Consider the following 24,885-nt stretch of genomic DNA (forward strand, 5'->3'; position numbering starts at 1 on the left):
TCGACACCAGTACCTGTGAGAAAAATAAACCAATTCCAATTGCAATGATTTGGTATCAGTGCAGACGGAAAGGATCAGGAAAGTTTGACATTTAATTACCAGGATAATCGTTTTTTTGTTTCGTGACAGGCCCGGGGTCTGTTCCTGTGTCGCATTGTTCTGTATTGCAGTTCAGTGATTTTAATCGCCAAGACTAGTGATCCAATTAAAAGGACATGGTTCATCTGCAAATAATCAGAAAAGAGCACATGCCTGAAATCCAAAAAGATCACATCCCTGAAATCCAAAAAGATCACATCACTGAAATCCGAAAAGGCCGCATCCCTAAAATCAGAAAAGAGCACATCCCCTCAAAACTTGTAACATTTCACTTTCTACAACATCTTGTTATCTTGAGACTACCTACCACTGTTTTCAGAGTGTGTAAAGTTCAGTTTTATTTGACCTTGCTTTACTTGAGTTCCCAAGGCATATCCACGGCCTTTCTTTTCCCCATGCCCTGGATTCCGGAACAAGAGGAATCGCATCCCAATAGCCATAAGACCGTAAGATTTTGGAGCAGAATTAGGCAATTTGGCCCTTGCACTCTTATGTTGGCTTTAACTTCACCTGGTAGAAATGGTTGTGTCATCTTGCCTTTAGAATACTTCTTCCTCTTTGTGATGTATATATCTTGTGTCTTCTTCCCTGAGGCTGTGACCCTGCTGAACCTCACATCACAGCTCTAAGCAGTATTGCACCCGTATTGTACTGTCTCAGTACTTTTATATTTGTGTGCTGTAGCACATACTTTTTATTCGAAGTTATTTTGTAAATAACACTATTCTTTGCATTTCTGATCAGGTGCTAACTGCATTTCATTGGCTTAGTATCTGTACTCAGCACAATGACAACAAAGTTGAATCTAATCTAATCTTCTGAGCTGTTCCAGAAATTCCAGAAATCGTTGTCATCCATGCCAGTGTTCTTTCCCATTCATTTCTGGCCAGTTCCTCTCACATGCTCCTTCTCTCCACTGTAATGCTGATACATCTGATTTTAGCTTGTCCTCAAATTTCAGGGTGAATTCGATTATATTAAGATCACTTTCTCCGAAGGGTTATTTTACCACAAGTTCCCTAATGAATTCCGGTTCTTTGCACGACACTCAATCCACAATAACTGATTCCCTGGTGTATTCAACCACAAGCTCCTCATATCGTAGGCATTCTAGAATCACCTTGTTTCAGAATCCCACACCAACCTGTTAAACTGCATATTGAAATCCCCCAGGACCACTGTAACTTTGCCCTTTTGGCATGCATTTTCTATCTCCTGTTGTAACTTGTAGACAAAATGCTTACTACTTTTTGGGGCACTGTATAGAACTCATGTCAAGGTCTTTTAACCCTTGCAGTTCCTCAGCTGTATTCAACAGCTTCCGACGCCATGTTCCCTCTTCCTAATGATTTTATTTCAGTTTTTTACCAACAGAGCCAAGCCAACCCTTTGGACTTACTGCTTGTCCTATTGCTACAACGTGTATCCATGGACATTAATCTATAATCTTCGTTCAACCATGAATCAGTGATGCCCTCAACATCATGTTTGCCATTCTGTAAATGTACGACAAGTTCATCGATCTTACTCCATATACGACGCTCACTGAAATTAAACTCCTTTCATCCTGTGTTCACTCGTTTCGATTTTGACAACCTTATAGTCACATGATCAGTTGCAAAGTATAATTTTTCCCTATCATCAGCTTCTCCTTAGTTTGAGTCTCACTACACATTAACTCTTTATTTTTAACGTAATCTTCATCACTGCCATTTCAGTTCCCATCCCCCTGCCAAATCAGTTAAATCCACCCGAACAACTCCAGCCAACCTGCCCGCAAGGATATGGGAACCCTTCTGATTCAGGTGAAATCGTTCACTTTTGTATAGACCACACATTTCCCGGATGAGATCCAAATGATCTATAAATCTGAACCCATTCCCCTTGCACAATTTCCTCAGCCACACATTCACCCGCCAAATAATCCTTTTCTTACCCACACTGGCGCGTGGCGTAGGCAGCACTCCAGAGATTACTACCCTGGTGTCCTGGTTACTACCCTGGTTTCGAGCTGCATCTTCAGTTCCTTAGTACGTTCTCTCAGTATCTGTAGCTTGGTCCACCTGGTGCAGATATGTTTATCCTGGGGATTGGCAGTCTCCCAGACTTACCGCATTGTACTATATCACCAGATTGTCCACAAAATTGGACACAAAACCATCAATTCCTTCAACCAGGCTGATCATTTCCATATAACATTAAAGGAAGCAGTTCCAACACCTGTAGAACGCAGCCGCTCACTGTCAGCCAATTGGAAAAGGATCCCTTTATTCCCACGCTTCGCCTCCTCCCAATCGGCCACCGCTTTGTCCGTGCACGAATCTTTCCTGTGATACCATGGGCTCTTAACTTGTTATGCAGCCTCATGTGTGGCACCTTGTCAAATGGCTTCTGAATCTCCAAGTACACAACATCCACTGATCCTCCTTTGCCTACCTTGCTGGTTATTTATTTTTTCAAGAAATTCCAACGGACTTATCAGGCAAGACACCCCGTTAGGAAAATAACGCTGTCTTCGGCCTATTTCATCTTGTGCCTCCAATTAGCCCCAAATCTGTCCCTTGACAATCGACTCCAACATCTTCCTAACCTCTGAGGTCGCGGCAAATTGCCTATTATTTCCTGTATTCTGCCTCCCTCACTTCTTGAAGAATGAAGTGTCATTTGGAATTATCTGACCTTCCACAACCATGTCAGAAATTATTGTTTTCTGAAAGATTATTACTGACGCCTGTTCACTCACATCTTTCAGATCTCTGTGGCATAGATCATCTGGTACAGGTGACTCTCTCCGTTCAGAGCTTTTAGTTTCACAAGCTCTATCTCCGTAATAATGGCAACTGCATTCACCTCTGCTCCCTGACACTTGTGAGCTTCTGGTACACTGATAGTGTCTTCCACAGTGAAGACGGATGCAAAATACGAGCAGTTCATTCACCATTTCTTTGTTCTCCATTACGATCACTCCAGCATGATTATCTAGCGGTCCGATATCTATTCTCGCCCCTCCATTAGTCTTTATATATCTGAAGAAACAGTTGGTATCCTCTATAATAGCATTCGCTAGCTTACCTTCATATTCTATAATTTTTCCCTCTATGAGTTTTTAGCTTCCTTATGTTGGCTTTTAAAAGCTTCCCAATCCTCTTTCTAGCTTTTGCCCTCTCTTTTGCTTTCACTGGAGCCTTGTGAGCACCTTCGGCCCTTTGCAAAGTAATGTATGCTCTCTTTGTAGAGGGTGAAGAAGTTAACGAAAATGATTCCAGGCACTGTTGCATAATCCTGCATTTAGAATACTTCTTTGAGATGTTTCTATCCTGTGCTTTTGGAAACGCTCACAGAAATTCCAGCCATTGCTACTCTGACCTGATCCCAGCTGGCATCCCTTTACAATCAACGATGGCCAATTCCTCTTACCTGCCTGATTAATTCCCTTTACTCTTCTATAATACTGATATGTCTGACTTCAGCCTTTCTCACTCAAATTGCAGGGTGAATTCAATGATATTATGATTACTGTTTCCCTAAGTCTTCCTTTACCTTAAGCTCTCTAATCAAATCCTATCCACTGCACAACACCAAATCCAGAATAGCTGATTTCCCCAGTGGGCTCAACCTCGAGCTGCTCTAAAAAGCCACCTTGTAGGCATTCCACAAATTCCTTCTCCTTCGGATTTCACCACCCCCGATGACTATTGTACCATTGCCCTTTTGACATGCCTTTTCTATCTCCCAAAGTGATTTGTAGCTCATATCTTTGATACTGTTTGGATGGCTGTAAATAACTCCCACTGGGATCTACTTACACTTGCAGTTTCATATCTCTGTCCATAAGGATTCTTCACCTGCCAATCCAAGGTCACATTCTTCTGAGGAGATGATTTCATTTTTTTTTTTTTTTTACTGACAGCGCACTGCAAACCCTCTTCTTATTTCCCTGTCCTTTCGATTCAATGTCTATCCTTGCTTGTGTAGCATCCCACTATAATCTTCTTACAGCAACAACCCAGTGGTGCCCACAGCATCATACCTGCCAATCTCTAACTGTGCTACGTTAATCTATTTTATTCCATATTCTGTGTGCACGGACATACAATACCTACAATAGGTTTCAATTAGGTACATTTAATGTCAGAGAAATGTATACAAATACGTCCTGAAATTATTTTTCTTCGCAAACGTACACGAAAACAGACAGTGCCCCAAAGAATTAATGACAGTTAAGCGTTAGAACCGCGACTTCCCCACGCCCCAGCTCCCCTTCCCACACACAAGAAGCAAAAAAGTATCGTCCCCCGCCCCACCGAGCACCCAAGCGTGCAGCAAGCCTCAATAAAGACGCAGACTTGCAGCATTCCAAGGACTACTCGTTTAACCGGTAATTCGACTACCACAGGCTCTCTCTCTCCCCAGTAACTCCCTCATCATCATCAGCCCTATCACTGCAGTTCCCATCCTCCCTACCAAGTTAGTTCCCTCCGCCAACTCTCTCCCCACCCCCCGAGCAGGTCTAGCAAACCTGCTTCCAAGGTTATTGGTCCCTCACCGATCAAGGTGTAACCCATCACTTCTGTACAGCCGTACCTTTCAGAGATGAGATCCCAATGGTCTAGAAATCTGAACCCTTGCCCCTTCTTACAGTTCCTCAGCCACGCATTTATCTACCAAATGCTCCAGTTACCCTCACTGGCTTCTGGCACATGAAATAAGCCAGAGGTTTCTACCCTGACGGTCCTGCTTTTCAACTTTCTACCCAGCTCCCTAAATTCCCTGTACAGGACCTTCTGGTCTTTCCTAACTTTGTCATTGGTGGCAATATGTACGAAGACCTTTGGTCGCTCACCCTCCCCATTTAGAATGTGGTGGACCCGGTCCGAGTCATCCCTGACCCAAGCAACTGGGAGACAACTTACCATCCGGGTGTCCCTATCGCTTACACAAAATTTCGCCCATATTACTCCAACTAAGAAATCTCCTATCATAACATGCAGTCCTCTTCTCCTTTCTTTTCTTCTGACTCGAAGTGCCAGACTCTGTACCAGAGACCCGGTCATTGTGTATCCCCCCCCACTTGCAGGGCGACCCTTTCAACACTGTCCAAAACGGCAACCTTATTATTGAGGGGAATGGTCACAGGGGTGGTCTGAACTAGCCGCCCATATACTTTCCTTATCCTGACAGTCACACAATTACCTACCTCCTGCAAGCCAGGGCTGAACACCTCACTGCAGCTTCAATCTATAGCTTTTCTCGGTCTCGCATATGAGCCAAATATCATCCAGCTGTAGCTCCAGTTCCTTTACACGTTCTCTGAGGAGCTGCATCTCCGTGCACCAGGTACAAATGTGATTTCTCTGGAGGCTGTAGGACTCCCTGAATACCTGCATCTGACACAACGACCATAACAACGCCCTCTGAGTTGTTCTCACAGCAACTGTGCAGGAACAGATGAGGAGTGAAGAATAAAGAAGCCCTCGCGAAGAGCTCACAGCAGACAACACGCTGCAATGAAATAGCCTGTATTGAATGAGAGCGGAGACCAATTTGTTATTCACCAGAATTTATCTAACCTGTCTCCCATAATTTTTCTCGGTAGCAATCAATCCTCTTAATCTGCCTGTGGCACATGAATATGTCTTCAAATTCTTGTTGATCCATCTTGAATTGGAACCACTTGAGACTGTAATGATTTTGCAGTGGGCTCTTGGACATTCAAAGTGACGATCAGCCGGAGAGCTTGCCCGTGCTGGACAGATAATTGTCTAAATAGTGATTAAGTGCAAATATTCTTTTCTTCTTATATGTTTCATTTTAGAATATAATGTGTTCGAATATTTTCATTATGATCGTGTGTGAGGGCATGGATTCTGCGATCAGGGATCTGAACCGAAGGAGATTATGATGGCATGAGTCAGCAGTTGACTATGTATGTTTGGGGAATACCATTCCGTGCCTTGACCATGGAGAGGTGAAGGCATTGACAGGGCATGTGAGCAATCTATTGCAAAAGAAATAAGGATGCAAATGACGAAAATATGAAATTACTCAAAAACGCCCTGCAACTTTGATACCAAGAGCCCAGAAGAACATAACTAGTAGAACTAGGCCATTTAGCTCGTCATGTTGTTCCGTTGTTTAAAAAAGGATCGAAAAGTAATCCGGGAAATTATAGGCTGGTGAGTTTAACATCGGTAGTAGGTAAGTTTTTGGAGGGAGGACTAAGAGACAGAATCTACAAGCATTTGGATAGACAGGGACTTATTAGGGAGAGTCAACATGGCTTTGTGCGTGGTAGGTCATGTTTGACCAATCTATTGGAGTTTTTTGAGAGGTTACCAGGAAAGTGGATGAAGGGAAGGCAGTGGATATTGTCTACATGGACTTCAGTAAGGCCTTTGACAAGGTCCCGCATGGAAAGTGGTAAATTGAGAGGTGGTAAATACATGGAGAGGTGGTAAATTGGATTAGACATTGGCTCAATGGAAGAAGCCAGAGAGTGGTAGTAGAGAATTGCTTCTCCGAGTGGAGGCCTGTGACTAGTGGTGTGCCACAGGGATCAGTGCTGGGTCCATTGTTATTTGTCATCTATATCAATGATCTGGATGATAATCTGGTAAATTGGATCAGCAAATTTGCTGATGATACAAAAATTGGAGGTGTAGTAGACAGTGAGGAAGGTTTTCAGAGCCTGGACCAGCTGGAAAAATGGGCTGAAAAATAGCAGATGGAGATTAATACTGACAAGTGTGAGGTATTGCACGTTGGAAGGACAAACCAAGGTAGAACATGCAGGGTTAATGGTAAGGCAATAAGGAGTGCAGTGGAACAGAGGCATCTGGGAATACAGATACAAAATTCCCTAAAAGTGTCGTCATAGGTAGATAGGGTCGTAAAGAGAGCTTTTGGTACATTGGCCTTTATTAATCAAAGTATTGAGTATAAGAGCTGGAATGTTATGATGAGGTTGTATAAGGCATTGGTGAGGCCGAATCTGGAGTATTGTGTTCAGTTTTGGTCACCAAATTACAGGAAGGATATAAATAAGGTTGAAAGAGTGCAGAGAAGGTTTACAAGGATGTTGCCGGGACTTGAGAAACTCAGTTACAGAGAAAGGTTGAATGGGTTAGGACTTTATTCCCTGGAGTGTAGAAGAATGAGGGGAGATTTGATAGAGGTATATAAAATTATGATGGGTATAGATAGAGTGAATGCAAGCAGGCTTTTTCCACTGAGGCAAGGGGAGAAAAAAACCAGAGGACATGGGTTAAGGGTGAGGGGGGAAAAGTTTAAAGGGAACATTAGGGGGGGGCTTCTTCACACAGAGAGTGGTGGGAGTATGGAATGAGCTACCAGACGAGGTGGTAAATGCGGGTTCTTTTTTAACATTTAAGAATAAATTGGACAGATACATGGATGGGAGGTGTATGGAGGGATATGGTCCGTGTGCAGGTCAGTGGGACTAGGCAGAAAATGGTTCGGCACAGCCAAGAAGGGCCAAAAAGCCTGTTTCTGTGCTGTGGTTTCTAGTATAGTGCGCTAGTCAATTATGTCTGATTTATTATTACTCTACTGCCTTCTCCTCTTAATTTTTGACGGCCTTATTAATCAAGAACCTATCCAGCTCCTGTTGAAACATTCCCAATGACTTAATAGGTCAGTGAATCTGACCTCGGCAGCTGGGAAGGTGCTGGAGGCAATTATTAATGATGAGTTCTCAGGGGACTTGGGGGTACGGCCGTTGTCAGCATGGCTTCCTTTGGGGAAAATCTTGACTGACAAATTAGTTGGAATCCTTTGAACAGATAAGAAGCAGGATAAAGTAAGGCGACTTGGTTGGTGTTGTGTACTTGGATTTTCAGAAGACCTTTGACAAGGTGCTGCACATGAAGCAGCTCAACAAGCTGCTTGGTATTACAGGAAGGATTCTAGCATGGATAAAGCAGTAGCTTTTGGCAGGACGCAGAGTGGGAGAATAAGTGGAGCCTTTCTGGTTGGCTGCTGGTAAATAGTGGTAATCTGTGTTGGCCTGATTTTTTTTACGTTATATATCAATGTTTGAGTGACAGAATTGATGGCTTTTTGAAAGGTTTGTCGTCAAAATTAAGATTGGTGGAAGGGAAGATAGCTTTAGGAAGTAGTGATACGACAGAAGGACTTAGACAGATTAGGCTAATGAGTAAAAAAAAAAGTGGCGGATGAAATATAGTGTCGGCAAGCGTATATGGTCACGCACCACGGTAGAGGAAATGAAAGGCTTGACTATTTCGTAAATGGATTGAAAATACAAAAACTGAGACAGAAAGTGACTTGGGAGTACACGTGCGTGATTCCCTGGAGAATAGCCTGCGGTTGGTGTACGTGGTGAGGAATGCAAATACGAAGTTTATGAATCATTTTAAGAGGGCTGGAGTATAAACGCAACGTTGTAATGCTGTAGCTTTATAAAACACCGTGAGGCCTTTTTTAGGACGATTCTGAGAAGTTTCGTGCTTCTGAAACGTTTTAAAGGAGTTCACGAAAATGATTCCCCGATTGAAGGGCTTATCATAGGAAGAGCGCTTGTTGGCTTTGGGCCTGTGTTAATTAGAATGATGGGTGACCTCACTGATTGCCTTGATCGAGTGGACGTGGAGACGATGTTCCCTGCGGTGGGAGAGTCTACGAGCAGAGTACACAGCCTCAGAATAGGGCGGCGTCCTTTTAGAGGGGAGATGAGGAGGAATTTCTTTAGCTAGAGAGTAATGAATCTGTGGAATACTGTGCCACGGGCAGCTTTCGAGGCCAATTCTTTGTTTTGTATTTAAGGGAAACGTTGATAGATATTTTGATTGGTCAGGAAATGAAGCGACACGGGGAGAAGGCAGGAAATTGGGGCTGAGGGGAAATTATATCAGGCGTGATGAATTGGCCGAGTAGACTCGATGGACCTAATTCTGCTCCCATATTTTATGGTTTTGTGGTCTTATGGACTTGGCCTTTACAGTCAACTGTGGGAATGATTTCCACAGATTCCCCGTGCAATGGTAGCCTGCTGGGCAGTGTGACGTTCTTACAAAATAGGGTTATCAAAGATGTGATAACAGCACATTTGGAAAGCGGTGAAATCATCGGACAAAGTCAGCATGGATTTGTGAAAGGAAAATCATGTCTGACGAATCTCATAGCATTTTTGAGGATGTAACTAGTAGAGTGGATAGGGGAGAACCAGTGGATGTGGTATATTTGGATTTTCAAAAGGGTTTTGACAAGGTCCCACACAGGAGATTAGTGTGCAAACTTAAAGCACACGGTATTGGGGGTAAGGCATTGATGTGGATAGAGAATTGGTTGGCAGACAGGAAGTAAAGAGTGGGAATAAATGGGACCTTTTCAGAATGGCAGGCAGTGACTAGTGGGGTACCGCAAGGCTCAGTGCTGGGACCCCAGTTGTTTACAATATATATTAATGACTTAGACGAGGGAATTAAATGCAGCATCTCCAAGTTTGCGGATGACACGAAGCTGGGCGGCAGTGTTAGCTGTGAGGAGGTTGCTAAGAGGATGCAGGGTGACTTGGGTAGATTAGGTGAGAGGGCAAATTCATGGCAGATGAAATTTAATGTGGATAAATGTCAAGTTATCCACTTTGGTGGCAAAAAACAGGAAAACAGATTATTATCTGAATGGTGGCCAATTAGGAAAAGGGTAGGTGCAACGAGACCTGGGTGTCATTATACACCAGTCATTGAAAGTGGGCATGCAGGTACAGCAGGCGGTGAAAAAGGCGAATGGTATGCTGGCATTCATAGCGAGAGGATTCGAGTACAGGAGCAGGGAGGTACTACTGCAGTTGTACAAGGCCTTGGTGAGACCACACCTGGAGTATTGTGTGCAGTTTTGGTCCCCTAATCTGAGGAAAGACATTCTTGCCATAAAGGGAGTACAAAGAAGGTTTACCAGATTGATTCCTGGGACGGCAGGACTTTCATATGATGAAAGACTGGATGAACTAGGCTTATACTCGTTAGAATTTAGAAGATTGAGCGGGGATTGGGGGGCGTGATCTGATTGAAATGGATAAAATCCTAAAGGGATTGGACAGGTTAGATGCAGGAAGATTGTTCCCAATGTTGGGGAGGTCCAGAAAGAGGAGTCACAGTTTGAGGATAAAGGGGAAACCTTTTAGGACCGAGATTAGGAAAAACTTCTTCACACAGACAGTGGAGAATCTGTGGAATTCTCTGCCACAGGAAACAGTTGAGACCAGTTCATTGGCTATATTTAAGAGGGAGTTAGATATGGCCCTTGTGGCTAAAGGGATCAGGGGGTATGGAGTGAAGGCTGGTCCACGGTTCTGAGTTGGATGATCAGCCATGATCATACTGAATGGCGGTGCAGGCTCGAAGGGCCGAATGGCCTACTCCTGCACCTATTTTCTATGTTTCTATGTTTCTATGGTTTTCTGGAGAACGGAGTTTTGTTCCGGCATCATTTGTAAGGAATTTGTTCATTGTCATAGGCGTGTGTTTCGCTCGTGCGCTCCGATTTCTTCCCAATGTCCTTTGTTGTACAGGTTGGTAGCTCAAAGGTCTATTGTAAATTGTCCTGAAATTATGCCAGTGTTAAATGGACAGCTTGCTGGGAAAGGCACAGTTCTTGTTGCATCTCTATGTAAGGGGGTTTTGTCTTTTATGTTACTGTGTAGGCTAATTAAAATGGCTTCTTTGTTATGTTATACTTGGGAATGCTTCTTTGTTATGTTAAACACTGAGGAAGTCCTTCCCGCTAGCGGTTTGTTTTGTATTATCTATTGATATGAGGGCAAATGAACCAATTGGGATAGTTATTATGTTTTTGGTGTATTTGAAGATACTGTATTCGCGGGGTTTTGGGGGAGAAGGCGGGAGAGAGAGAGACAGAGGATGGAGCAGGTGCTGCGAGACCGTTAACGGGGTCAGACCCCGAGTGGGGCATTCGGCGAGAAGACGGAGACGGACTCGTGTGGAGCGTCTGGTCGACCACCGTTGTTGGTCCCAGGCGGCCTGTCGAGGCGGTCCGAGGGGTCGCAGGGTGAAGAAGAAGGGTCTTGAGCTCCAAGTGTTTGTGCACGAAGAGATTGAACTTTGATAAGTGTGGCGATTTTTGCTTTCCTTTTATATTTTATTCTCTATTAATTATATAGTTTCAGTAATATCTATAAACTGTAAATCATTTAATCGTATCTGGTGTATTGTCTGTTATTTGGGCGGGGTGGGGTACATCACACAGCATCCACACAAACTATTACCCAGTTTGGCGGGGCAGAGGGCTGATTCCCTAGATGACAGCGAGCCGAGCGACCCTGAGGCTGGCCAGGGGGTTACATCTAAATAGAATAAAATAAAGGAAGTACATTTTTGTTGGTGGCACGGTGGCGTAGCGGCTAGTGTGACTCTAATCTAGCTCAGGGTGTTCTGGAGTTCGGAGTTCACTTCCATTATGCCAGGAGTCTCTGTGCGTCCCCCTACCCCCATGAAATACGTGTGTTTTCTCCGAGCCCTCCAGTTTTCACCCACAGTCCAACATATGCAACGAATAGGTTGATTAGTCATTGTAAGTTGTCTGGTGATTAGCTTGGAGTTAATTTGGTTTGTTGTTGTTGGTGGGTGTATTGCTGTGGAGACGTGGCTTGAAGGGCCAGTAGGGCCGACTCTGCACTCTATTACTGAATAAATAGGTAATGAAGTAATTACTAGTCCACAATAACTAACTAAATACTCAAATGAATAAATAAATGCATTCTTCCTCATCTCCGTTTTGAAAGGTGCGTCCTTGTATTCTAAGCCCGTGGCCTCTGGTCCTGGACTCCCCATTTATCGGAAATATCCTCTCCACGTACACTCCTTCTTGGACTTCTGAATATTCGGAACGTTTCTATAAGACACCTACCATCCCCTCAGTCCCAGTTCCTGTAAACCAGCAGTTAAAGACCCAGAGACATCACACGGCCCTCATAAATTGACCGTTCCATTCGTGGGGCGGAATTATCGTTAACTTCTGCACCCTCTATAAAGCCAGCATACCCTTCTTCGCAAAAGACCCAAGGTGCTCACAATGCTCCAGTGAGGTCTGACCGATGTCTGACAGAGATTCTGCATAACATCAGATCAGCATACCAGGCAGAATTTATGTGAACGGACTCAAGTTCCCGTCTCTGAAGCAGAACTGGTGAGAGGGAACGCGATATATATTTTTTGTGGACTCTTGAACTGCTACAGTCAAATAGATGGTGGCCAATGTAGCCCTACAGTATTGATTGCAGAGAAGTGGAAAAATAAAGGTCATATGACCATTAGTGATAGGACAATCTGGGAGTTGATTGCAAATATGAAACAGTAGCTCATCCGGACGAGAGGGATATACTTGTACAAGGACAATGGAATGTAGATTTGTGGGCATAAAAACACTCATGCGAAATCATTCGGTAATATACGTGTATGCAAATAAAATAGCAGAAAAGTACAGTTAATGCTGCTTATTTCTACTTTTAGAGTATTCTGATTATTTTCCATGAAAATTCTAAGCATGCAAAATTGGATAATGCACGTTCGGTGGTAAGGTGCTGATATATGAATGTTGTGAAATGTTTGGCCAACAGGAGTGCTGTTTATGTCCAACAACCTTGCAGTACGTTGCGAGGTGCCACTGGGATCAGAGCTTTTGAATTCAGACATCGATGGGACACATTCATAATCTGGATAAGGAAATTAAAAAATAACATACCTAAGATTGGGAGGGACCGTAAATTGCGTGCGAGGCCGAGCTGGAAAGAGATGCAAAGTAGCTGATAAGTGGGAAAGTTCTGATCAGATGCAGTGCTATCTCAAGTGCATGCCTTTCATGCACTTGGGTGGTAAGAACAGGACAGAAGATCAGAGTCGGGTTTAGTATCACTTGCATTTGCTATGATTTTTATTTTAACGCAGTGGCAGCAGTACAATGCAATGCATGATAACAGAGAGAAAAAGAAAACCGTGCTGCGTTGTGTTTGTGTATATATACTTAGCTAATAAAAAAGTTAAAGTCTGTCCCGAGCCTTGTGGACCATCAGGCCGGTGCTTATGGCGGTTTCAGTGGCGTGATGCGACTGAGAGTGCGGGACTCCCCACCGGATAGGACACCAGTCTAAAGCGTGGCTAACCCCCAGCATTTGCAGGTACCCATGTTCAGCTGGGTGGACTGGAGCAGTGTGTGTTTACGTGCCTTGCTCAAAGACGCAACACACTGCCTTGGCCGGGACTCGAACACACGACCTTCAGATCGCGAGGCCAACGCCTTATATATCTTATATATACGATACATTAAATCAGTGGTACAAAATAAAGAAAAAAGAAAGTAGTGAGGTGCGTGCAAGGGTTCTATGTCCATTAAGAAATCGGATGGAAGAGAGGAAGAAGCTGTTCCTGAATCGCTGAGTGTGTGCTTTAAGTCTTCTGTACCTCCAACCTGATGGTAACAGTGAGAACAAGGCATGTCCTGGGTAAAAGTTTTTAGTGATGTGCACTCTTTTCTGAGGCACCACTCCTTGACTCGGATACCATGAAGTCTAGTACCCATGATGGAGGTAGCTAAATTTACAACACTCTGCAGCTTGCCTTGATCCTGTTCAGTAGACCCCGCCCCACCATAACAGAATGTGATACAGCCAGTTACAATGGTCTCCATAGTACATCTGTAGAAATGGGTCATTGTTTCTGGTGACGCACCAGTTATCCTCAAGTTCTGATTAAGTGTGAGACCAGAAGACCATATGACCGTGGCATAACCGTCTTTTCTAACTCCAAGTCAATTTTTCCACAGACATCATGCTTAAATTGGATCACAATCAGAATAAGCTTTAGTATAGCTGGCACGTGACGTGAAATTTGCTAATTTAGCAGCAGCAGTTCAATGGAATATATAGCGGCATGCAAAAGTTTGGGCAGCCCTGGTCAAAATTTCTGTTATTGTCAATAGTTAACAGAGTAGAAGAAGAACTGATCTCCAAAAGTCATAGAGTTGAAGATGAAACATTGCTTTCAACATTTGAAGCAAGAATAATGCATTAATTTTGTTTTGAACAATTTGAGAGTGAAAAAAAAATGGAACGGAGCACCATGCAAAAGTTTGGGCACCCCAAGAGATTTGAGCTTTCAGATATTTTTTACCATGGTTTCAGACCTTAATTAGCTTGTTAGGGCTATGGCTTTTTCACAGTCATTGTTAGGAAAGGCCAGGTGATGCAAATGTCAGGCTTTATAAATACCCTGACTCCTCAAACCTTGTCCCAACAATCAGCAGCCATGGACTCCACTAAGCAACTGCATAGCACTCTGAAAATTAAAATAAATGATGCTCACAAAGCAGGCGAAGACTATAAGAAAATGGCAAAGCATTTTCAGGTAACCCTTTCCTCAGTTCATAATGTAGTTAAGAAATGGCAGTTAACAGGAACGGTGGAGGTCATGTTGAGGTCTGGAAGACCAAGAAAACTTTCCGAGAGAACTGATCGTAGGATTGCTAGAAAGGCAAATCAAAACCCCCGTTTGACAGCAAAAGACCTACGTGAAGATTTAGCAGACTCTCGAGTGTGGTGCACAGCGCTACTGTGCAGAGACACCTGCACAAATATGACCTTCATGGAAAAGTCATCAGAAGAAAATCTTTTCTGCGTTCTCACCACAAAATTCAGTGTCAGAATTCTGCAAAGCAACATCTAAACAAGTCGGATGAATTTTGGAAACAAGTCCTGTGGACTGATAAAGTTAAAATATAATTTTTTGTCCACAATGAGCAAAGGTATGTTTGGAGAAAAAAGGGTGCAGAACTTCATGAAAAGAACACCTTGCCAACTGTTAAGCACGGGGGTGGATCGATCATGCTTTGGGCTTGTGTTGCAGCCAGTGGCACAGGGGGACATTTTCTGGTAGAGGGAAGAATGAATTCAGTTAAATACCGGCAAATTCTGTAAGCAAACATCACACCGTCTGTGAAAAAGCTGAAGATGAAAAGAGGATGGCTTCTACAACAGGATAATGATCCTAAACACACCTCATAATCCACAATGGACTACCTCAAGAGGCACAAGCTGACGATTTTACCATGGCCCTCACAGTCCCCCGAGCTAAGTATAATCGAAAACCTGTGGATAGACCTCAAAAGAGCAGTGCATGCAAGACGGCCTAAGAATCTCACAGAACTAGAAGTCTTTTGCAAGGAAGAATGGGCAAAAATCCCCCAAACAAGAATTGTAAGAGTTTTAGCTGGCTACAGAAAGCGTTTACAAGCTGTGATACTTGCCAAAGGGCTTGTTACTAAGCAGGGTGCACAAACATTTTCTTTGGCCGCTTTTCCTTTTTTGTTATTTTGAAACTGTAGAAGATGGAAATAAAGAAGTAATCTTACCTAAAATATTAAAAAAAATGTTATCTTTAACTTTAAGCCTTTTGGAAATCAGGTCAGCTTTTAGTCACTTAGCTATTTACAGTAACAGAAATTTTGACAAGGAGTGACCAAACTTTTGCATGCCACTATAAAGAAGAGAAAATAATAATAAAAATAATGAGAAAATAATAACAATAACAATAAATTAGTGAATCAATTACTGTGTACGAATATTGAATAAATTATAAAATTATAAATGTGCAAAAACTGAAATACTGTATATAGTTTTTCAAAAAAGTGAGGTAGTGTCCAAAGCTTCAATATCCATTCAGAAATCGGATGGCAGAGTGGAAGAAGCTATTCCTGAATCGCTGAGTGTTTATCCTCCTACCTGGTGGAAGCAGTGAGAAAAGGGCATGCCTTGATTGCTGGAGGTCCTTAATAATGGTCGCAGCCTTTCTGAGACACCGCTCCCTGAAGATGTCCTGGGTACTTTGTAGGCTCGTACCCAAGATGGAGATGACTAAATTTACAACCCTCTGCAGCTTCTTTCAGCCCTGTGCATTAGCAACCCCCCATACCAGACAGTGATACAGCCTGTCAGAATGCTCTCCACGGTACATCGATAGAAGTGTGTTTTAACTTCCCCGGCCAGACAATTATTCGGATTCTTGTCAAAGGCGTTTCTAATAATGTCCACATCGGTAATATCTACAGCCGTCCATTTGGTCATAGGATTGAATAATATTTCAAAATCCATCATGAACGAGCCATTCATAATTCGTGTAAATCAGTATCCCTTTTATTTCTTGCCCCAGTAAAGTAGGGCTCCCTATTCTGCAGATCCCTGTGCATCCCTGCCGCCCTCTCAATTATCGATACAACTTCGGCTGGCACTTCCTCTGTAGCTAACAGCGATACATAATTCTGTCACCAAGGGCCTAGAATTCTTCTTCTTTATTTTCAAATCATCATATAGGAAATTTTGTCATTTATTTATTGCAGAGCAATGTATTCTTTGCTCGGCCACGGGTAGAGAGCATCCTTTCACCTTGTACCCGCATTTTCTAACTGGGTATGTTTACATTTTACGTAAAACACATTCTTAAGAAGTGTAAGGACTTGCAAGCCATTGTGCATGTTCATTCTCATCTAAAATGCAGCACTGCATATTTATATGGCTTAAAATCAATGAACTATTGTTCAGCCCATTTATTCTGCATCACACACTGCCTTATTATGATGGAAAATCTTTCGAAGAGTTTCATTATTCCTGTCCGAGACCTTCTCTCTCATGGTCCACTCTGCCCTGCTATCAGATTCCTTTTTTTTCCTATCAGCCCTTTGCACTTACCAACTATCATATCCTAGCTTCTCGCTTTCAAACCTTACCCGCCGCTTCCCACTCCTACCTGTCCTTTAGCCTGATTACTTCTGTCGCCTTTCCCTCCCCCACCCTTTTCAGGTTTCTTCGCACTTATTTCCAGTCCGAATAAAAGGTCTCGTCCCGAAATGTCCATTGTTTATTCTTCTGCCTCTCCTGTTGAATTCCTGCGGCATCTCGTGTGTGTTGCTTCAGTTTTCTCGGCACCTGCAGAACACCTGGCGTTTAGTAATCCGCGGAATTTCATTTTTTATCTGAAATCCATTTCGTTTTCTCTTCCTCCGTTCAAATAAAGCACGTTTGCATTCGCACTAGTATCGGCACTGAGATGATTAAAAACGTTGTCGTGAACTTTTCTTTTCCTTCATCAATTGAATATATAGCTTTTCAGGGTTGCTTTGCCACACTGCCGTGATACATTATTCTTGGAACGCCTCCTAATTAATGTTTAAGAGCTGAAATTCGATCTTTTAAGATGACAGTAATATTCTGAACTTCTCAGTCTAAAACTGTCCAGCAGTGGTCAGGCGGTGTGTGGGAGGAAGGCGAGATAAGGTAATCCAGTTAATGTTTTCTTGACGACCTGTTGAAATGTATGTATTTATTTATTTTAATATCAACTTACAGAACAAACACTTTTGAATTGGACATTAGAGGATTATTATTCTCTGGCAATTTAATGTGTTGGTCATTTATTCAGTCATACACAAACGACTTTCATGTGCTGCCTTATTTTAAATAAATCACTCTAGTTTCATGGATGCTGCCTGACCTGCTCAGTTTCTACCGGTAATTATTTAAGAGTGAAAGTTAAATTATTTCACTGCTGTTGTCCGGCCGTTTTCTTTTCTCTGTTCGTTGTTGCTACTGAAGCCTTGCACCTTTTGAACAGTCAATCTTGGCTAATTGCAGAGTGTCGGGTAACTTACCGTGACGGCTGTTTTCCGGCAGTGCACTGAACACATCCCAGCCACTGTGGAGAACTCCCGAGTTTTGAGCCTGAAATTAAAGTTTCATGAGGTTGATGACCTTTGTTCTTTTAATTGGCAGTTTAATTACCGGTGTAATTGTTTTGTGAACTGCAGCCTGGATGGTCATTTTCGACTTGAAGGCAAATTCTTTGCTGAGAATGGGGGGGGCAGGGTGCTGATTTGATAGATGCATAGAGAGTTATGTGATGTACTGATGGGTCAGTGCAAGCAGTCGTTTCCCACTGATATTCGGTGATACCAAAAATGGATGTCATGGTGCATGGATGAAAGGTGAAATATTTCAAGGGAACCCGAGGTGGACGTTAATCACACATACCTGGTCTGAGAGGGAATGACCTGCTGAAGTGGTGGATGCGGCTTTGATTTTTACATTTAAGGTATTATTGGATGAATACCTGGTTGTTTTTCCCTCTGTCTGAATTCCCATCCTCACCTTCACGGTGGGCAACCATCATGTGTAAAACCCTAAAGTGCTTCTTCTCTGAGCAACACAGATAAAATGCGGGAGGATATCAGCAGGTTAGGTAGCATCTATGGAAAAGGCTGGACAGTCGATGTTTTTGGGCCTCTTTACTGTCCAATTTGATGTCACCTGCAAACTTGCTGATCTTACCATTGACGTAAAGATCAGAGCACAATAGAGATCCGAAATAGCTCACTCCTGGTTGTAAAGCCTTATTCTGATTTTAAAAAAAAAGCTTATACCACTTCCACCAATTTGCCCATAACATCAAATCAATTTTACCTTGAAATTGTAAGCTCAAGTTAAAACCAATTTGATCTAACCTGCCGGATCAACCTGAGATGATTGATCTTGTGGGCAACATCCACTTGTCAATCTCGCAGTTTATTTCTTTAAAAAAGAATAATCAATCAAGATCATGAGACATCAAATCATACATACAAGTGAACGTTCACTGTTTGTAATCAATCCTTGTCTGTCCAAATGTTAATAGGTCCTGTCCCTCAGGCTGCCTTCCAGCAGTTTTCTACTGATGTGACTCTCAGTGATATTTATTCTTCTGGAGTCTAATTACTGACGTGATTCAGCTATCTTCCTCTCTTTTGGAAGTTCAACTCTGACTAAAGAAATAGAAAATCCTCAGCCAAAAGGCCAGGACATTCACCTCTCCCTTTGTTTCCCATACCCTTCATATGTAGTTGTTGTTTATTTTAATCTTTAATGTCACTAGTGGTGAAAATCATTTATCATGTCGGTACTCTCACGTTTTCCAGCCGGTTTCAAACTACTGGGATCCTTGAACTGCAAAATAAATCACGGGGGATTTCAAATGCTGGTAGTCTGGGAACACAGGATAAACTTTTTTTTCCGAAGAGAGAGAAAATTCAAAAATTTGATATGCAGCAGAACATGGACGTCCTCGAGCAGCACACCCTGAAGGGTAATTTGCGGGTTCAGTCGGTGGTGAGGAGGCCACATGTGATACTCGGATTCATTCGAAACGAAGAGAGTATAAAAACGAATTTGTAATGTTGAGGCTTTATAAAGCACTGGAGAGGCATCACCTGGAGTATTTGGAGCCATTGTGGGCCTCGTATTTAAGAAATGATGTGTTGGCGGTGGAGAGGTTTCAAAGGAGGTTGACAAAAACGATTCTAGGACTGAATGGCGTCATATGAGCAGAGCCCGATGGTTCTGGGCCTGTACCGACTGGAATTCAGAAGAATGATGGGGTGACCTCATTGAAACGTATCACCTGTTGAAAAGCCTTAATAGATTTGATGTGCAGCTGATGTTTCCTAGTGTGAGGGAGTCCAAGCCGAGGAAACAGCGTCAGTATAGAAGAGTATCTTTTAGAACAGAGATGAGGACGAACCTCTTTAACTAGGGAATGGTGAATCTGTGGAATTCACAGGTGGCTGTGGAGGGCATGTGGTATATTTAAGGCAGGGGTTGATAGATTTTTGGTTAGTCAGGGCATGAAGGGATACGGGGAGAAAGCAGGGAGTTGGGGCTGAGAAGGAAAATGGATAAGCCATGATGAAATGGTGGAGAAGACTAGATTGTCCAAGTGGCCTAATTCTGCTCCTATAATCTTATTAGATTGTCGATGGATCTGAGGAGGGGTAATTTGTAAAATGTTCACAAATTTGCCTTTTCGAGCAGCATGTGTTTGGACCCAGTAGGGTATATCAGCTATTCTGAAGGCAGAAGCAAATGAAACAGGCTTTCCAACGGAGTAAGTGTTTGGGAAACTGAATGATCTGAAGCTAGAAAAATCATCTGGAGCTCATGGTCTGCACCCCAGGGTTCTGAAAGAGGTGGCTGAAGAGATTGTGAAGGAATTGGTAATGACCTCTGGGAAAAATCAATGGATTCTTATCTGGTTCCGGAGATCTGGAAAATTGCAAATAACACTCCACTCTTCAATAAGGGAGAGAGAACCAGAAGAAAGGAAAATATACGCCTGTTAGTCTAACCTCAGTGACTGGGAAGATTTTGAAGACAATTGTTAAGTATGTGGTTCTGGGGTGCTTTGATGCACATGATAAAATAGGCCGTAGTTAGCATGGTTCCTTAAGGGAAAATGTTGGCTGATGAATTTATTGTCGTCTTCGAAAATGAACAAGCTGGACAAACAAAGGAGAATTCGTGGAGGTCCTGCACTTGGATTTTTGGAAGGCCTTTGACAGGTGCCAGACAAAACCTCTGAAGAAAGTTAAGGCCCCATGGTTTTACAGGAGAGGTGCAAGGATAGATAGAGTATTGGCAGGAGTCAAAGAGTAAGAAAAAATGGAGCTTTTCCTTGCCGGCTGCCGCATACTAGTGGTATTCCAGAGAGGTCTGTGTTGGGTTCACTTCATTTCTATGTTATATGCCAGTACTTGCTTTGTGGTCAAGTCTGCAGAAGTTACGAGGAAAGGTAGGGGGCGGTAGTGTTAAGGAAGGATGTGCTGAAATTGTAGTGGGTTCAGAGAAGGTTCACGGGAGCGATTCCGGGTATAAAAGAGTTACCATATGAGAAGCTTCTGATTGTTCTGGGCCTGTACTCACTGATAAGAGTGAAGGGGAATTTCGTTGAAACCTATCATGAAAGACCTAGAATGAATAGATATAGATTGGATGTTTACAACGGCTGAGTAGTGCAAGCCCAGAGGAATATAAGGTGTTGTTCCTCCAACCTGAGGCTGGCTTCATCACAACAGTAGATGAGGGCATGTGTAGACATCGGGATGGGAAGGGAAATGGAATTAACATGAATGGCCCTCTTCTTCTGGCGGATTGAAGTAGAGTCCTTGCTTTAAACCCGTCTGGGTAACCTCCAACCTGATGGCAAGAACATCAATATTTCGAACTTCCAGTAATAACCCCTCTTTCACCATTCATCCCTTTCACTTTCCCGCTCATCTCCTTGCCTGCCCACCGTGTTCCTCTGGTGCTCCTGCACCATTTTTATTTCCTCCATCACCGCGCTGCCCTCTCCTGTTAGATCCCCCCTTCTCCAGCCCTGTATATCTGTCACCAATCAACTTCCCACACCCTCCCGGTTTTTCCTATCATTTGGCATTTCTCTCTCTCCCCCCCGCCACCTGTTAAATCTACCCTTCATTTGTTTTTATTTTCTACCGTGCTGCTGAAGGGTCTGCCTCCGAAACGCCGACTGTACTCTTTTGCTTAGATGTTGTCTGGACTGCTGGATTTACTCAGCATTTTGTGTATGTTACCTGGACTTGCAGCATCTGCAGATTTTCGCTTGTTTCTAATTTTGCAGGGCTGTGTTGCAACGCTACAATGACAGTGTTTTTGGCACTCTCCCAAGTAAGTGCATACCAAATATCAACAATGTTCTGAACTTTGAGTCGAAAGCTGCAGTTTCAATCTTGGGAGCTTCTGGGGTAGGGGGAGCGAGAATTAGGACAATCGAGTTCATGTTTCCGAGAGGACTGGACGCTTGTTGAAACGTATTCAAATACTAAATTGCCAAGCAAAAATATTTTACAGGATATTCAAAGAATTTTATTCTCTGGATATGGAATATGGTGGGTACTTATTCTGTCATAATCAAACTACTGGAATATGTTGTCTCATATGAACGAATGAATTTGTCAAATCACCATGGTAACACTGCCAACATACAGGGAAATCCTGTTTCGCCATATTAGAAAACCATAGAAACCATAGAAACTACAGCACAGAAACAGGCCTTTTGGCCCTTCTTGGCTGTGCTGAACCATTTTCTGCCTAGTCCCACTGACCTGCACACGGACCATATCCCTCCATACACCTCCCATCCATGTATCTATCCAATTTATTCTTAAATGTTAAAAAAGAACCCGCATTTACCACCTCGTCTGGCAGCTCATTCCATAATCCCACCACTCTCTGTGTGAAGAAGCCCGCCCCCCAATGTTCCCTTTAAACTCCCCCCCCCCCTCACTCTTAACCTATGCCCTCTGGTTTTTTTCTCCCCTTGCCTCAGTGGAAAAAGCCTGCTTGCATTCACTCTATCTATACCCATCATAATTTTATATACCTCTATCAAATCTCCCCTCATTCTTCTACGCTCCAGGGAATAAAGTCCTAACCTATTCAACCTTTCTCTGTAACTGAGTTTCTCAAGTCCCAGCAACATCCTTGTAAACCTTCTCTGCACTCTTTCAACCTTATTTATATCCTTCCTGTAATTTGGTGACCAAAACTGAACACAATACTCCAGATTCGGCCTCACCAATGCCTTATACAACCTCATCATAACATTTCAGCTCTTATACTCAATACTTTGATTAATAAAGGCCAATGTACCAAAAGCTCTCTTTACGACCCTATCTACCTATGACGACACTTTTAGGGAATTTTGTATCTGTATTCCCAGATCCCTCTGTTCCACTGCACTCCTTATTGCCTTACCATTAACCCTGCATGTTCTACCTTGGTTTGTCCTTCCAACGTGCAATAATGGCTACATTTTCCTAGTAATGGCAACTGCATTCATTTCTGTCCCTGACACTTCCAGCATACTACTAGTTTCTTCCACAGCGAAGACTGATGCAAAATACATATTCAGTTCATCTGCCATTTCCTTATACCCTGTTATTATCTCTGATGAATCATTTTCCAGCCATCCATATCGACTCTTTCCTCCCTTTAACTCTTTAAATATCTGAAAAAAATATTATTTTTGATATTATTGGCCAGTTTCCCTTCACATTTCTTGTTTTTTTAGATTATGAGGACACTCAGTCCTCGTTTACTGTCATTTAGTAATGCGAGCATTAAGAAATGCTTGCATTACAACAGTGCAAAGCAATACCGTAATTTGATAAAGAGCAGACCATAGGCACGGTAAAAAAAAGTCTCAAAGTCCCGAAAGCCCCATCTTCTCACACAGACGGTAGAAGGAAGAAAACTCTATATGCCATGAACCTCCAGCGCTGAAAACTTGCCGATGCTTTGGACGCACCCGACCACAGCCGACCCTGAGCCCGTCCGAAAACTTCGAGTCTCCGACCAGCCCTCTGATACCGAGCACCGAGCACCATCCCTGCCGAGCGCTTCGACCCCGTCCCCGGCCGCTAAGCAACAGGCAAAGCCGAGGATTCGGGGACTTCTCCTCCGGAGATTCTCTATTGCACAGTAACAACGGCAAGGAAACAGCCATTTCAGAAGTCTCAGCAGATGTTCCTCCGTGCTTCTCGCGTCTGTCTCTATCAAATCAGGATTGTGCATGGCACCCTACTTGACAGATAACGGATATTCATCCCGGAATGGCCACTGCACGCTACGTCGCACCGCCAGTTTCTCTTCAACTCTTAAGTTATTTAAGAAGTCCCAAATCCTCTGACTTCACACTCATGTTTGCCCTAATTTATGCTCTCTCTTTTGCTTTTATGTTGGCGTTGACTCCCCTTTGTTAGTCATCTTGACTTTAGAATACTTCCTCCTCTTTGGACTCTATATAGCGCGTCCCGATCTGCTCCCTGAAACTCCAGCCATTGGTGCTCTGCCGACATCCCTGCTAGCGTCCCCTTCCCAACAATTTTCGCCAGATCCTCTCTCATGCCTCTGTAATCCCCTTTACTCAAAACTGATGTATCTGACTTTAGCTTCTCCCTGTCAAACTGCAGGGTGAAATCTATCACCCTGCACCCTGAAATCTATCAGATTTAGCAATGGCATCTGATTCTACAAAATCCCCTGTCCTGTTGATTCAGATATCAACCATTTTCCATCTCAATATTGTACCCCTCATATTTTTTTCAGAGGTCCTTTCTATCATCTTAAATCTATGTCCTCTTATTTTTAATATATTTTATACAATATTATACCGGGATTACCTTTTACCATAAATGGCATATATATTTATCATGATCTCACATTTCCTTTCAAACTCATTCCTGTTGTCTTAAACCTACGTTCACTGATTTTACTATATATCCATTTCCGTAACGATGTTCCTACTATGTTACTGTTTCTCAGTCAATGCATGCTGTGATGCAGTTCACTTTGTTTCCTGCATTATCGGCTACTTTTGCAATATCCGGGTATGCACATAAATGCCCTTCTGTCCAAGTACAATTTGGGTATCGCCAAATCCCCGTGTCCATGCCGAGGGAAAAAAAAATGTACTGCGTTGATCCCATTAGTCACTGGTTTCTCTTGAACGCGCATACACGTAGACACGCAGAATCGCGCAGAATTGCACACAAAAACACACAAGCAGACACTGTGAAGTATTTTTAAATGTTTTATCTCCGTAACTGTTGAAATAGCGTATAACTTGGCAAATCATTTCTGACTATTCGCTCCATGATATAAATTTATTGGAGGAGATCTGCAAATGCTGGCATCTGCATTCCTGATGAAGGTTCTCGGCCCGGAATGTCTACCGTTTACTATTTTACATAGATGATGCTTGGCCTGCAGAGTTCCTCCAGCATTGTGTGTTATGATATGAACATAAACAATTATATTGTGGCTACCGGAGGGGGTGGGGTTGGTGGGGAGTGCCTGGTCTACATCCCGCCCCAGCATTCCTAATGACCAGCGCTTTTCATTGTTCTTGCGTT

The 24,885-nt window shown here is 43.0% G+C and overlaps 1 protein-coding gene across 2 annotated transcripts in view; it reads left to right on the forward strand.

Moving 5' to 3' along the window:
- The window catches only part of LOC140207196 (NACHT, LRR and PYD domains-containing protein 6-like), a 68,038-nt gene that overhangs the window by 1,143 nt on the left and 42,010 nt on the right, over positions 1 to 24,885 (forward strand). The window lies entirely within an intron of this gene.

The sequence above is a fragment of the Mobula birostris genome, chromosome 13 (assembly GCF_030028105.1).
Source record: "Mobula birostris isolate sMobBir1 chromosome 13, sMobBir1.hap1, whole genome shotgun sequence".
Lineage (NCBI taxonomy): Eukaryota > Metazoa > Chordata > Chondrichthyes > Myliobatiformes > Myliobatidae > Mobula > Mobula birostris.